The sequence below is a fragment of the Phascolarctos cinereus genome, unplaced genomic scaffold, assembly GCF_003287225.1.
Source record: "Phascolarctos cinereus isolate Bilbo 61053 unplaced genomic scaffold, phaCin_HiC Scaffold_9;HRSCAF=440, whole genome shotgun sequence".
Taxonomy (NCBI): domain Eukaryota; kingdom Metazoa; phylum Chordata; class Mammalia; order Diprotodontia; family Phascolarctidae; genus Phascolarctos; species Phascolarctos cinereus.
Genome location: NW_027556402.1, coordinates 5346937 through 5358467, shown reverse-complemented (window position 1 = coordinate 5358467; position 11531 = coordinate 5346937). Strand labels below are relative to the sequence as shown.

At 42.9% G+C, this 11531-nt stretch overlaps 1 pseudogene; it reads right to left on the bottom strand.

The window, feature by feature from the left end:
- Positions 1 to 2280: 2280 nt before the first annotated feature.
- LOC110223018 (protein arginine N-methyltransferase 1-like) lies at positions 2281 to 3991 on the bottom strand (annotated as a pseudogene).
- Between the last annotated feature and the right edge of the window lie 7540 nt (positions 3992 to 11531).

The window sequence follows — 11531 nt, the reverse complement described above, 5'->3', positions numbered from 1 at the left end:
TTGCAGTTCTCCTCCTTTTCATTTCTTTCCTTTTACCTGCTGGGCCTGCAGTGTTTTCCCCTAGAATATCCCTATTTTTCGCTCATCCACTCCATGAAATATTCACTAACCATCCATTTTGGATGTGTGCCAGGGGCTATTACAAGATCCCACCAGACACACCACTTACCTAAATCTCCTGCTCAACAGAAATCATTCAGCTATTCTATTAGGGACCAGAGTGCCTATTCTAATTTAATGATGATAATGGCTTTCATTCATTTATTGAGGAAGCATTCGTAAGCACCTACTATGTGCCAAGTGCTATGCTAGATACTTAGTATATGGAGGCTAAATCTATGTATGACCCACTGCCGACTGCCATTATAATATTTTAATTGACTTCAAATTGTTATCCAAGAAGTAGTAAAAGGTCAAAACTTAATACGCGCAGTAACAACCTCCTCTGGCTCTGCATTAAGTCTGGGTCTAAGCATGTACTTAAGATCACAGGATTAGGAGCTGGAAAGGACTTCACAAATAATTTCATCCAATCCCCTCGTTTTAAGGATGAGGAAACAGATCCCCAGAGAGAGCAAGCACACATAGTCGCCCAGGGAGCAAAGAATCAGATCTCATTCAAACCCGCCTTTGGGGATTCCAAATCCGACACTCTTTTCCGGAGCCCAGAAGGGTAGGAGGAAGTAGGTACAAAATTATTAGGACCTTTTATGTTGGAAGGGGCCGGGGACCTGAATATGCAGCGTATGCCTTTGTCTTCCTCATTGGTATCATGATTTCCCTGTTGTTTTTGACATCAGTGGTAAAACTGGCACATTGAAAAGAAAATAATGATATACAAAATTCTGTCAGTTACCTGTAAATACAGACTGAACCAAAGAACTATTAATTAAATTAAGAACAATATAATTATACTTCAATTTAATTCTTTACTATATATATATATATATATATATATATATATATATATATATATATGTATGTATGTATATTTCATGTTCCACAACCACACAAACATTCACTTCTGTACTTTGGCAATACCACAATGCCATCTCATCTGCTGTGCAGTCTCAATTTTTCAAATAATCAATATGTCACCAATAAACATTTATTTAGCTTCTACTATCTGCGAAACACTATGCAAAAAGAAAGACAATCCCTGCCCTCAAGTGGGCTTACAATCTAATAGGGAATATAAAATATATATATTATATATTATATAATATATATATATATATATATATATACACACACACACACACACACACACACACACACATATTATATATATATATATATATATATATATATATATATATATATATATATATATATAATATAAAATACAAAATACACAAAATATAAAAGGAGGATGAGAAGTGGAAGGAAGGGAGAAGGTCCCTGACTGGGGCTTGGGGGGAAAGTCAGTCAGACAAGTTGCTACATAGTACAACTATGTAAGTGAAAAATGATTTCAGGACCATTTTGTTAAAATAGCTTTTTTGTGAATAAAGCTGCCATTTGGTACTTAAAAGTACAATTTTATCTTATTATAAAATGTTTTCAGTTTTTTATTCTCTCTTTACAAAATGTTAAATGGCCTACACATATATGTTACAAAACAATGCAATTTATTTTAAAATGAATTCTAACTATACTTTCTTGGTTTCCAAATAAGCAAGATCTCATGTCAAACATAAAAAATTTAAAAGGCTGCCTTCCGGTGAAAAACAAACAGCAGCGGCATCTTGGATTTTATTTGGAATATGTTACTTTACAAATCTGTTGCAATTTTCAAATGACATGTATATATATATATAAATAAAATTTGTGAGGTTGTGTCTCACTACTACTTATTGTGATGTAAATGTGACTTTAGTATCTTTAAAGAATATAAATGTTTAAAATTAATAACATGAAAATTAAATTTAAAATCACATTACTATAATTCATTTTGCAGCAGATATCACAGACATGATTTATTTAGTTTTTTACATTTCAATATAAATCCCATGGAAAGATTTTTAGCCTGTCCTCAGCTTTCTTCTCCCCTTCCTTCCCTCTCTCACATCTTCTGGTCCTCTGAATCCCTTCTTTACATTGTTTCTCTTTAATTTTCTACCTTTCTTGCAATTTTGGGGGGAAAAAATTCTGCCAGGTCCTGAAACTATTCTGAGCCTCTCTGTTCCCCCTGCGGTTGATGGTTTATTGTCATGAATGAAACCATAGAAAAACATAAGTTATGAAAAACACAACCACGATGTCATTCCTGGGCCCCTCTCACTCACCCATTGGGAGGGAGCAAGGCTTGGGAGTGGAGAACAAAGGACAGGGGGAAAGGGCTAGGAGCCCCAAATCATCAAGCTGGACCCAAACCATCAGCCCCCATGGAAGGATGGGGCCCAAGGTCATGGCCAGTTCCATGTGGAGTGGGCTGGTGGAGGCAGCAGGCATGGCCTAGGTGACCCAGCTGGGGGCAGAGGCCCAGGGATCAGCCTGCTGGGCCAGTTCAGCTCACCCTGAGTGCAGGGTTGTCCTTTGAAGCCCGAGTTGATGGGAAAGTCAAAGTTTCAATTGTCCTTGGCATTGGGCAGCATGCCAACAGTACCAAAGATCTCCTCACCCATCTCCGTGGTGAAGTAATCCTTCATGTAGATTGTTTGCTTCCAGTGTGTGTAAGGAGACTCAGGGCTAGTGGAGAAGCCAGTGAACTTGTGACAGCATGTGAATTCATCGTTGAAATAGGCAATCAGGGCATAGACATAATCATTTCTCTTCACTTGCAGACAGAAGGCAGGGGTGAAGGTCAGGTTGTCCATGTGCATTGTGTATATGTTCACCTCCTTGATGAGTCAGGTATTGGTCACCAGCTGCTTGGGGTCGACCACATCAACGAAAGGTTCCTTGATGGCCACATCCTTGATATAGGCCATATCGAAGCCACAGACATTCTCCCACCAGCTAAACTTATAGTCTTTATACTGCTGGCCCTTGATGGTACTCACATACAGTGTTGTTCAGTCAGGGAAGATGAGTCCAACAGAGGCCAGGCTCTTGCCTCGGGTGTGTAGGACAATGTTGAGTTTGGATTCATAGAAAAGGCAGTATCCTGTCCACTCACTGGTGATCACATCCACCTTGCCCACAGGCAGCTCTGCCTCCTGCACCTTCCCCTTGATGCTCGTCACCACAAGCTTGTTGGCCTTGACAATCTTGACAGCGTAGTCAGAAATACTGGAGCACTCAATCTCAAGTGAGCTTTTGGGCCCCGCCTTAGTCACAGACGTGCAGAAGATGCCAGTGCCTGGACTCATGTCCAGCACTACCTTGTCTTTGAACAGGCGTTGATTATGGACCGTGGAATTACAGTGAGTGTCTGCACTTCCTCCTTGAGCATATCCTTGTGAGTTTCAAAGTGGCGTAAGAGTCAAAGCAACACGATGGAATGTGACTATGCTGTACGAAATAATGAACTGTTGGTTAAAAAAACCAAAACCATTTGCACGAAATATGGAGAGTGAAATGAGCAAAACCAAGAGAATGTTGTATACAGTAACAGTAGCATTGTTTGAAGAATAATTGTGAATGTCCGACTTATTCTGAGTATTATAAATACTCAAATCAACTTCAAAGAAAGATGCTATCCACCTCCAGTGAAAGAACTGATAAATAGAAGTATATCTAGTATGGCTTTACATATATTTATGTATCTGTCTAATGGTGGCCTTCTCTAGTGCAGGGTGGGAAGGGAGGGAGAGTTCAGAAGTTCAGAACTTAAAATGTAGCAAAATAAATTGAGGTTTGTTTTTTTAAAGGAGTTGAAGTAATAGTTTTTGGATGTCATGGCCTCAGCACTGGGCTTCTCACTGCTCTCAGACTGTGCACATGACTCTTCCTCAAGGGAAGGCTGGAGCCTCATCCCATCAGCCAATGTGGCCACAAAACTCTCCATGATACCGCTCATGGCCTCTGCTGCTGCTGCCATCTTCTCTCCCCCAAGTGCCCTCCCCCTGGCCTTCCTAAAGCCCACCACCACCCTTGAGAATTGAAAGCCTTCCTATATATAAAAAGCACTATTTGATCTCCCCCTTTTATGTGACAAACAATAAGAATTCATGCGTGTTTCAGAGGAGGGAGCTTTTCCATCAGCTGCAGGGGCTGATGGAATGTGAATATCCCAAAGGAATGAAATGCGATCCACCAATTACCTCTCTTACCCACCTTTAGCTCAACTGAAAAGACAAGTTGCTGCAGAAGTATTTGAGTCTTTTTTTTAAACCTTCCCCTGACTTGGTGGGGGGTTAGATGTTGTGATCAGTAGAGCCACTGTGAAAATACCGTAGAACTCCTTCTCAGAGGTCCACTTGTGCTGGCAGACTCATTCCCAAGGAGGGCTATGGCCTGAACAGCATCTCACTTTTGGCACACCTGACTGTACCAGCAGAGGATAGCTTGGGGTTGGGGGAGGGGTACAACTGAAGTCTAGGACATAGGGTGAGTCCTACACCACATAAATGGCTGTCCTTGTCCAAAGTGGGCATTCCACAAATGGTATAAGATGCTTAACAAGCTCTTCCAAGTTTCAGGTTTTCAAAGACATACAATAAATTTGGCCACACTATTATAGATTTAGGAAGCCAAAAAGTTATGTAATTTAACTGTTTCATTTTACAAGTTAAGAAACTGAGGCTGAGGACATTAAGTGACCAGCCCAAGGTCACATGTATACTAAGCTTTATAGGCTGAATGGGAAGCTAAGTTGTTTGACTTCAGAAGCAGTTCTCTCGCATGTGTGTATATGTATACACACACACACACATACATACACACATTATATATAATATATATTCTTTCTTCCTTCCTTCCTGATTCTGTTTTCTTTAGGCTGCATTGTTACAGTGACTTGCCCAAGGTCACACAGTTAATAAGCTTCAGAGGCAGGATATGAGCCTAGGTCACCTGACTCCATAGGAGAACTCTTTTCATTAAATTTATTTGTTTTAGGTTATATTATCGTATCTATCTATTCAAAAGTCAGACAAGAAGACAGTGTCAGAGGCAGGATTTTAACCAATATCATCGACTTGGACTCTGCCATCTTTCTTCGGGTATAAAAAACCTGAATGTGAATCAGGCAAAGCTTCTCTGTAACAATGGATGGGACAGTTGTGAGCCAGAGCCCATGCCCGGGTGCTGGGGCTCCATACCCAGAATGGCCTGTTTCTCCTAGGATGCAGAGAGCCCCCTCGTTGTTGTGTGTGGCTTCAACCCAAGCTTACTGGCATTCACATTAACTTTACTGGGAAAACTGCTCTGGGAAGGCTCCCCGAGGCAAACTCTGATCTGCTGACGGGGTGGGCGATGCAGTCAAGAGTCAAATCTGGGAGATGGGGAGCCTGGGATTTATCACAATTCACTGGAATACAGCGATCCAGCCTTTGTTCACATCTGTCTGTCTTCTCTCACTAGTATGTGCTGGCACTGTGCTAAGTGCTTGGGATACAAAAAGAGGCAAGAGACGAGCCCTGCCCTCAAGAAACTGACAATCTAATGGGAGAGACAACATGCAAACAAATATATATGGGTAAGCTTTATGCAGGATAAATGGGAAATCATTAACAGAGGGAATTAAGAGGAGCTGGGAAAGGCTTCCAATAAAAGGGGGGGGGGTTTCAGTTGGGACTTTAAAAAAACGCCCGGAGGTCAGCCATCAGAGTAGGGAAGGGAGAGTATTCCAGGCATGAGGGAGGGCCAGAGAAAATGCCTGGAGGTGAGGGACACATGGAGTGTCTTATTCAGAAATTTTCAGAAGTCACTGGATGAAGACTAGGTGGCGAGGAATAAGGTGTAAGAAGACTAAAAAGACAGGAAAAGGCTAGGCTATGAAGGTCTTTGAATACCAGGCAGAGTATTTTTATTTGATCCTGGGGACAGTAGGTAGCCAGTGGGGTTTATTGAGTGGGAGGGATAAGGTGACATGGTTGGACCCGTCTTTTAAGAAAATTGCTTTAGTGGCTGAATGGAGGATAGATGATAGTGAGAAGAGACGACGCAGGCAGACTTAGCAGCAGGCTATTGCATTAGCCCAGGAGAGAGGTGATCAAGGGTGCACTGGGGGTTTGGCAGTGGCAGAGGAGAGAAGAGGGCTTATTTGAGAACTCTTGCAAAGATTAAATCAATAGGCATTGCCAACAATTTGTATATTGGGGTGGGGTAGGGCAAGAGATAGTGAAGGATCCAACATGACTCCTAGCTTGTGAGCCTGAGGGACTGGGAGGGTCTGCCCTGTACAATAACAGGGAAGCTAGCAGGGAGGGTTTAGGAAGAAAGATAATGAGTTCTGTTTGGGGCCTGTTGAGTTTGAGATGTGCACTGGATACCTAGTGGAGAGGTCTGAAAGGCAATTGGAGATGCAAGAACTGGAGGTCAGCAGAGAGCTGGAAGAGGAAAGGCAAATTTGAGAATTCAAGGATTATTCAACCACACTCTACTGGATTTCTACCTCTTCCTCTGCCTTCCCTTACAAAACCCTACTTGGCAGCCATACCATCACCTCTAACCCCTCAACCCCTCAATTCTCTCCCAAGCCATCTCCCCTGCACTAACCTCTCTCTCCTCTTTTCCCCATCTTGACTACTTGATGTACCAGTTCAATTCTACAATATCTTCTCTTGACTCTTCAGCCCTTTTATCATATCATAGCCAATTATACCCAGCCAAGCCTCAGCCTCGGATCACTACCGTCACTTGATACCTTCACTCCTGCCCATGAGTTACTGAATGAAGATGAAGAAAATTACACAACCATTCTGACCGGGTCCCTTACAAAGACTCATTATACAACTGGGCTCTCCCTGCTGCCTGGCAATCCTACTATACCTCCCTTATCAACTCACTATCCCACCTTCCACAGTAGCTCTTCCAAACCTTTTTTCATCCTTCTTCAAACCTCTCATGGCTCCCTCTCTCCAAAGTTATGAACGGTCTCTTATTTCCCCAAACAAATGATCTTTTCTCAATCCTCATTCTCCTTGACTTCTCTGCAGTTTTTGACACTGTCGATCACCCTCTGCTCCTTGATTCTCTCTAGTTTTCATTCCTACAGAAAGGGCATTGGACTTGGAATGGGCAGACCTAAATTCAAATACTGCCTCAAATACCTGTCAGTCATTTACTTCTCTGTGACTCACTTTCCTCACATGTAAAATGGGGATAATAATAGCAACTTCCCTCCCAGGCTTGTTGTGAGCATAAAATGAGATGATATTTATAAAGGACTATAGAAATTAATAATAATAATAATAATAATAATAATAATAATAATAATTTTCCCCCTGTATGAGCTTGGGCACATTACTTTCCCTCTCTGGGCCTCAGGATGACCTGCCAAGGCTCTTCTAGTCTTCATCTGAACTAGATAATTTCTAAAATTCCCTCTAGCTCTAATTCTAAGGTTTCTCTCACTTTCGCTCCCCCACTCCTAACATTTCAGTAGCTATAATTTGGACTCAAAACTGAAGAACTGGGAAGACAAGGAATAAGGAAAGGATGGCAGAGCAAGTCCTGAATCACAGGGGAAATCTCTTTGAGGCCGCACTTGTAACAGTTCCAGCTTTCTGTCTAAGCCCAGGAGGTCTGGCTAATTGGCAAACTGGTCCTTGCAGTCTTCTTAGGTTCAGATTCATCCCCGTGCAGTGCCCTCAGTCAGAATGCTTAAAGCATGTCAATCTGTTGGTTCATTGGGATTGGCTGGGATTTTGACAGAGATCCATTACCTGGGAATATTTTCTCTTCTCCAGTGGGTCAATTAACAGAAAACAATTAACCTACATTCCAGGAGAGCCCAAAATGCGTGGCTTTCCAAGAGCTGAAAGTTTTCTTAGGAGGTACTTCTTGGGATAGTTTTGTTGCTGAGGTATCAGGCAGGAAAAGAGGATTCCGCCACCTTTGGGGTCCACACACCTCCAGCTAGAGATCTGTACTGTTGTTGTTTTCCAGGATACGAAGAATTCCAGTGAGGGAATGCTGGCTTGCAATCCCCTGCCAACGTGAAAAGCAGAGTTTTTTAGTGGGAAATTCTCTAGATTGGAAAGCTGGATACTATTTCTTGTATTATGTGATGTGGTGAGTGTAATTTGACCTCTCTGGGCCTTATGTTCTTGCTTTGGAAAGGGAAGGGTTCAGCAGACGACCTGCCAAGGCTCTCTAGGTCTGGAACAATGCTTCCATGATGTAACACCAAGAGCATCAGGTATAGAAAAGAATCCTCAAAACTCAATCCCCCCATAAACAAAAGAGTCCTATAATGCAGGTGTTAGTGAGGGGGGCACTCAATATGCTCAGACCCTTGGCCTTGAGATAAATCTACCTGGGGCCCCCTGTACACCTGTGTGGATCATAAGCCATTTATGCTGAGTTCTGGGCAAGGATTCTTTTCTTGTCAAGCTGTTCCTGTAGTATAGACCTGGAAGGGTTCAGGAGACATTGTTGTTTCAAGGACTATCAGGGGTGGAGAACCTACAGCCTCGAGGCCATGTGTGACCCTTTAGGTCCTCAAGTGTAGCCCTTTGACTGAATCCAAACTTCACAGAACAAATCCGTTAATACAAGGATTTGTTCTGCAAAATTTGGACCCTGTCAAAAGGCCACACCCAAGGACCTAGAAGGCCACACCCCTGGTAGATGCTGAGGGTGCCTACATATTTTGTGTTTGGGTGGGGGAAGGGAGAGGTGGAGCAGGGACACTGCACCAGCCAGCTCATCCCTAGGAGTTCTTAGAGACACCTGAGACATTTTCTGTCTCCCTTTTTCCCTTTCCCTCTATCCATCTCCCTTTCTCTGTCCCTCCCCTTCTTTCCCCCTCTCTCTATTTGTAAGGCATTTATAACAACAGAGCTAGCCAGGGCTAGTTCCTAACTTGCCTTCCCATCATACTGAAGAGCTGAATGTACCAGCAGAAGGAGGGTCAAGGGAACTCTCCACGTGGCAGTGCCCTGGAGCTCCAAGAACTTTGGTAACCTGGGTGACTTTTGTTACATGTATATTTTGTTTCCATGCGTGGCATGTGGAACAGAATCATGGAGTAGGCTGACGATATGCTCAGATCTGGCCATTAGCAGGATCACAGAGTTGTAGAAATCAAAGGAAGCTCAGAGGACATCAGTGCTTGCCTCAAGAGGTGACTGGATTCCTCCTCCTTAAAGGTCTTTGGCAGAGGGTGACCACTTGAGGTTATGATCTAGGGGAGAAGAAGAGCCTGAGAGAGTAGGGCTCTAACAAAGAAGATTAAGCAAAACCAAAGACAAAGTAGTGACTTGAAAGGGGATGGGGAAAAATCACTCTAATAAAAAGACTGGAGACACGAACGGAGAAAAACAGAAATTTCTCATAACTTTAAGTGTGAAAGAATTAAACAATGTAATAAAACAAAAGACAGTGACAGATTGGGTAAAAAGCAACAACCCAAACCCCACAGTCTGTTGCTTACAAGAAACACATCTAAAAAGCAAAGCCATATGTAGAATAAAATGCAGAGGGGAACAAAGATCACCAGCGCTGCCTGAGTAATCGCGCATCCCAATTCTTTCAGTATCCCAGGGCAGTAGTTTGCCTGCACCTGGCGACCTGACCTCAGTGGTGCAGCTTAAGACCTGCTTACTGTCCGTTCCCTTGCCTTGGGTGTTGCTTCTCTGCTCTCAGTTTTTGTTCAGTCCTCCCAGAGTTAGAGCTGGCTGAATTTGGAGCTCTGCCATTTGAGACTGGATTATCACTTGTCAGGTATCGAGTGGGGAGGATTCTTGTTCAGGTTAGGGTTGGACCGGAATGGATGGCTACTCAACACTCACATTTTCTGGTTCTGTGAATAGCTGGGGGAGGGAATGGATTTCTTAAAGGAAGGTCTCTGAAGAAGGTGGGACATAAAGGGACACGCAATGTTCAGCCACAGAATATCGGATCTTAAGAAATCCTTAGAGATGAGCTTCTCCAACCCTGCCCCCTCCACGTTACACATGAAAATATCAAGTTCTACTTCACACAAAACTATTGGTAGGTCTGAGATTAAGTTCTAGTTTAGACATTGACCAAATTAAAGAAGAACAGGTGGGTGAAAACAATGTGGGACATGAACCCTGGTAGCTCCATGGAGAGCCAACATTGGCTCATGGCCATTGCCCGGCCCACTCTCAACTTGCTCTTTTGGCTGGAGAGTTCAGGGAGGCACCTCTAGGAAAATAGGCTAGCCCAGTGAAGATATCTTTCCTGAGTTCCTCTTGCAGTGTCCTTGTGGGAGTCATTGCATGTCCTACTGATGGAGGAAGAGGGGGAGATCGAGAGAAGAGGAGATTTTGTGCATAGCAGCATAAATCTGAACCTACCTACAGATGAATGTCTCCGAGGCTATATGGTGAGAGAACAGGAGAACCTAGGCTTAGATCTCAGGGACAGCAAGCCCCTTCTTGTATTTCACAGGTGAGATGTGATAAAGGTACTTCATCAACCCTTAAGTTGTTATAGAAACCTAAATTATTCTATCTGCAAAATGAAGGGTTTGACTGAGTGGCCTGGTCTCACCCAACTCCAAATCCAATGATGCCACAAGTTTCAAGGCGGGGAGGTATGTCATTGTAGAGGGAGGGCAACCATTCAATAAGAATGAGGGACCCCCTGAGGAAGTCAGGGTGGAGGAGAGAAAAATTTTGTATTTGCCTGAAATTTTCAGTCGATACCTTAGAATGTGAAGGAAAGTGGTGATCCCAGATTTATACCCTACTCCACTTGAATTTCTTTAAAAAACAATTTCAATTATTGTAAATTAGCAATGGCTTTCATGCTTGTAATGATTTAAGGTAACAAAGCACTTTCTCACTACAATCCTAAAAGGTATCTAAGAGATAGGTGGTACACATTATTTTCCTCATTTCTCAGAAACTTGAGTCATAAAGAAGCAATATGACTTACCCAGGATCACTCAGCCAATAAGTGGCAGAATTAGGATGTGAACCCAGGCAAACCGTTCTAGTATCTTTGCTGAGAAAAGCCCACGGACAGTGTTGATGTGTCATGATCCACGGAGACGTGAAGAGTCAGACACGACTGACCAACTGGAAAACAACTTAAAATTGCTCATTAGACTGTATGGTATTGTCCTAAATGGGGAAGAGATAGAGGAAGAGACAGACTTCCCATGTCATGGCTTTTGTCTTAATAATGATAATTACAATCTTAATGTTCCTAGTTAACATTTTGCCCAGGGTCTCAGTGCATTGCAGGACACAAGAATTTGTGTGTGTGTGTGTGTGTGTGTGTGTGTGTGTGTGTGTGTGTGTGAGTGTGTATGTGTGTGCATGTATGCACTCTTTCTTACTTCACTCTGTCTTTACAGCCTCTCTGTATCTATGCAGCCCCTATAACTAGAACAACTCCTGATATCCCAGACCAACCTCAGAGGCTATAAATTTCAGTACATGTGGTCCCTGTTTTTTGGTTCCTATGGAAACCCCACCAAACGTCTTTCCAGCTTTTTCTGGTGG